Source organism: Helianthus annuus, chromosome 1 (genome assembly GCF_002127325.2).
Source record: "Helianthus annuus cultivar XRQ/B chromosome 1, HanXRQr2.0-SUNRISE, whole genome shotgun sequence".
Taxonomy (NCBI): Eukaryota; Viridiplantae; Streptophyta; class Magnoliopsida; order Asterales; family Asteraceae; genus Helianthus; species Helianthus annuus.
In genome coordinates, this window is record NC_035433.2 from 50876371 (window position 1) to 50881429 (window position 5059).

At 33.7% G+C, this 5059-nt stretch overlaps 1 long non-coding RNA gene across 1 annotated transcript; it reads left to right on the forward strand.

The window, feature by feature from the left end:
- The first annotated feature begins 2290 nt into the window (after window positions 1-2290).
- Window positions 2291-4479, forward strand: LOC110866542. Its single transcript, XR_002551405.2, has 5 exons — window positions 2291-2450; window positions 2991-3140; window positions 3447-3514; window positions 4093-4124; window positions 4222-4479. It is a non-coding gene; the product is annotated as an uncharacterized LOC110866542 (long non-coding RNA).
- The last annotated feature ends 580 nt before the right edge of the window (window positions 4480-5059 follow it).

Consider the following 5059-nt stretch of genomic DNA (forward strand, 5'->3'; position numbering starts at 1 on the left):
GTAGCATATTTGTAGCAACTTATGGACGATCAATTGATATTTTCTTACAGATTAATTTGTATAACTGCAACAATTATAACTACCATCTTTTGCACTCTTTCACAAAGGTTTCACCCAATCATTGTGTTGATTTGCCCCGTATAAAGAAATCATATGGTTATCTAATCAATTCATTTTCATATAAAAAAACGTCTCATTCTTTGATAAGCACTTTTGGTGTTATCCTATTATTGATTTTGTATATCCGCTAAATACTTTATTATGAAAACGAGACTACTTGATTTAGAAATTTATCAAAGTAATACCATACACAAAACCTACAATATTTTGATTCACTTAACACTTTAGCACTAATCTTTTTGATCGTTTTGTTTATCATTTTTTTCTTGAAATCCTGTGTTTATCACTTAACCTTTTCAATAATGGTTATTAACATACATAATTCAAGTTTGCTAGTCATCATATTCCGTCAGCAAAGAAGCACCGAGCCACTAACAGATCTAACAAGATGTTGTTTCTCGTTCTTGTATTTATAGTACGGCTTAGACAAGGAGCAATGTTCAATGAAAATCTGGTCAAAAGTTGACGCATTACAGAACGGGTGTAAAGAACATTTACCTTAATGGTCTTCTCAAAACAAAGACATTATTTTAAACATATCACTTTGTTTTTTATAAACATATCACTAGATAATAGCATTTAATTCTTTCTAATTCAGTTGAGAATATGCATTGTACCTCTATTTAAGTGTTTTTTAGTTCATTGTAATACATTTAACATGTTATTCACTTAAACATAGACACACAAAAATCACACAAGCTAAATTAGCAAGTTGATTTAATTATATATTCATTAAGAAATTAGGTAATCCTATATTTTTTTTTCTTTTAATTGGACAATTTAGTGGGCTTTTCGGTCACAGATTAATATCATTCCACTTAATAGATTTAATTAATTTCATGCTCAATCCATTCTAGTTGTTCCAAGTGAACTTTAGGCATCCTTTTAATCATGTTTCTACATCTTGGAGTGGGCGCGAGTCTTTTTAATACAATTTTAACTTGCAAACGTGGGGTAGCCCACTTAGTACTTAGTAAAGACACTTGTCTTTTAAAGAGGAAGTTCAGGTTCAATCATGGACAAAAGAAGTATTTAATTATTATTTATGTAAAATATAATAGGAGTAGCATTTGCTGTTAAAAATATAACACAATTTCAGCTTGGGCCGACCTTTTGGTTCAAAATTCAGTAATTTGTGTTCTAGGCTCAATACGCTCTTATCTTTTCCCCTTTTCTTATTTGTTTCAGTCCCGATTCTCTCTAAATCTTATAGTACTTCCTGATTTTGAAGGATTTCATTGGCCCAAATAGGAGGGGGCGGTGTCACCCTCGAGACCACTCCGTATCAGTGGCGGATCCAGGGGTGTTTTGGGGGTTCCCGGAAACCCTCTTAGTTTGGAAAAAAATGAAAAAATAGTGGAAATTTTGTATGATTTAAAAAAAAATAGTAAGAATTAGTGTAAATCTACCAAAAGAAACCTGATGGAAAAAATTCCTGGATCCGCCACTGCTCCGTATGCCCTTAACTACCTAGGTGTCTTAATTAACTATTAACGTACAAGTCTAATTTTTACACTTTTGACCTTGTTTAAAATCTTTATGACATTTTAACCCAATTTTCATAATATCTCATTAGGGCTGTAAACGAACCGAACGAACACGAACAAGACCTTGTTCGTGTTCGTTTGTTAAGAAATATATGTGTTCGCAAACCGTTCACGAACACTTATCGGACGAGATTTTATGTTCGTGTTCGTTTGTTAAGGAAATGAACTTGTTCGTGTTTGTTTGTTAATTTTAGACAACGAACAAAAACGAACATTGACGAACACAAAGGAGCACAAACTAATGTTCATGAACACAAATGGAAACAAACGAACACAAACAATCGTTTCATGAACAGAATATATAATACACTGACACTTATTAGATATTTAATTTTTCGGAATTTTGAAGTATTTAAATAGATATAAAAACTAAAAAACTAATGAACTATCAAACATAAACGAACACGTTACCGAACGTTCACGAACATAAACGAACAAACACGACCTTTGTTCATGTTTGTTCATTTAACTAAACGAACGAAATTTCTTGTTCGTATTCGTTTGTTTAATAAATGAACGGACACAAACGAACTTCCCACCAAACGGTTCACGAACTGTTCGCCGAACGTTTGGTTCGTTTGCAGCCGTGTAACTCATCGTTTGTGCCAAGATTGATAACTACTTCAACTTCACTATTAACGAGTCACCTCTTATTTGATTTCGTTTGTTTCAGCATCTTGGAGCTCAATGCTTCTTCCGTAAATCATTGAATTTCAAATGTTAATTGATCACCAACTTCCTATTTGAAGATAACAAACCCTAATTTTGAGCCAATTTCAATCAGTAAGTGACTCAGCTTTCCTCTAGTTTTTGTCTATTAACTCGTAGGGTTTTGATAATTTTAGGGTTTATGATGAACATATCTATTATCTTTTAATAAGAGCCCTAATTTCTGAACCATTGGATGTAATCAGATAGCCAAACAAATACTATATTGTGATACTTAAGTTATAACCAACTGGGGTAGCCCAGTTGGCGAGTCCCACCCTTTCTCTTCCAAGAGACCCGGGTTCGACTCCAGTGATGGTCACAAGCCACACACCTCTTCCCAGAGGAAACGGAATCAACTCAGGGCCAAGGGTATTCACCGCCAGGCAGTATTGGGACGGTACTAGCTTGTGGAGTGGGATCACTCCAACGGCCGGGAGGTCCGTGCAATAAACCCCCCCCCCCCCCCTCTCTTAAGTTATAAGTGGGGATGTGAATGCTGATGATTGGGTATGATTTCCTTAATAAAGGAGCTAACTTTTTACTGAATTACCAAAATCTGTTTATACTTTATAATAATTATAATATACAAGTTTGTTGAAATGTGTCTTGCAGAGGCCTAAATATCAAACATAAAGAAAGATGCCACACAAGACGCGTCCAATGGCTGCGGTTTTGCTGTTTACCGGGCTTAATGTTGTTTTAGTTTCAACGATTTCTCCGGTCTATGACTTTGTCTGCTTTCTCCCGTATTGGGAACGAAGGGTAAACTTCTTATCTTTGTTTATCTGATTTTTCGTTAGCAGGATTAGTGAGTAGTTTGAAGTTGCTTATTTCAATCTTTGTGTTGCGTTTTTTAAGCACGTTTGAGTGTTCGGATGAGATAAGGGTCTGTGCTTATCTCGTTTATTTTACATTGAAATAAGTTGTGTTTTGTAAGCAGTTTGAGATTGCTTATATCAAACTTAACATCCTTGGATGGGTTCAAGTTTACACATAAGTTGTTTAAATTACAATATATTTCTATCTTTGTTTGTATATATTGTCGGCACTAATGTTGTATAGTTATAGAGAGAACGCAGGCGTCTGGAGAGGGAAGCTACTCTAGCATAGGGTCTCATCATGACATTGAGATGGAGGTCAGGTTCTATAATCATCTTCTGTCTTGTTTTTTTTTTTTGTTACATCAATAAGCCGTTTTTATGGTGTTTGGAGTTGCTCATCTAAACTGCTTATTCGATTATTTTTAATCGAAATCATGCTGTTTTGAATAAGAAGTTTGAAATAAGCAAAATCCCTAATCACCTCAAGAACAAAATGACAGAGTTCCTTAGAATATTTAACCGAGTAGTAGACTAAATGACAGAAATATGTTTGCTATATAGAAAAATCTGTCACAATAAAATATCTCTTTTTCCGTCACAAAAATCCAAAATGTTATTGCTTAGAGCTAACTTAATGTGCGAGAAGGGATCAAAGTACCACAAAAGGTATTAAATGTCGGATCGAATTTATATAATCTCATAACATGGTTCGACTTGCCAACTTAAATATCATTCATGTATGTGTGGTATATAATTACACATAATTTGCTTCACACATCTTTGAATCCCGGATTATAAGATATCAGGCCTTTCAAGTTTCACCTGTACCCGTAATTAAAATAGTTGAGAAAATGAAGTATAAAACTAATGGAAGATTTTGTTTTATGCTAAAGGTATTGTTACTATCAGCAGCTGTTGATCATGTGTAAGTGGGGTGTTTTTATTTATTATCATCTTTTGTTTCTATCAAATTGAATGTAGCTCACATGGTTTTTATTTATTTATTTATTTCATATATCCAGGATCCTCACAAGTTCAAGAAAGAAGGTTTACCTTTTTTTGCTTTGGTGGGTAGTGATGGTCCTCACTGGATTATAGCTGTTTGCATCTTACTGTTTTTATTCTTATTTTATCTTTTTTCCATTTGGTTATGATGGTTTCTGAAACATCCCTCTTTCTCATGAGTTGGAGTGTACAAATGATTTATGGAAATTTGGATGTAGATGTAGTTATTACCGTACCTAATGCCACTTGCCCAGCACAAGCTGCGTTTTACCTAATCATATAGGTTAGTATTGGTGAGTTTTCCAGTAACGAGTTCTCGTTGTTTTAGAAGAAAGAAGAAAGTTAATGTCATGCACCTTTTGGAATACACAGAAGTACTTAAAAGTTGTAGTACAAATGTTTTGAATTGATGAATTTTTTCCTCCAATAAAAAAGGTTTTACTTAATTTGTAAATTCTGCATCTTATTCTTTTTTTTTTTTTTTTTTTTTTTTTTTGTGGTTGGGCTCCCTACTGATGTGATATAACTTTCTTTTGATTGTTATACATGTAAATTTGCTATGCTACAATAACATAAGTGATCTGAAGTGCATTTGGCAATATGCATTGACATGTCTAGTGGTGGGTTGGGTAACTGGTCAAAATTGATGATTATATAGTGTGGTCAAAATGGATTGGATCGGATTGAGCACTTTTTTTTTATCTTTTTGGTATTATAAACAATCCAATTTTTCATACGATTAAAGCGATTTTATATAGGGGTGACCCTTTCTGACCTGATATACATGAAAATAATTAGACTTTGGATTCATTTAATAAATACGCCAGGATTGATATGACATCTGCTAACACATTT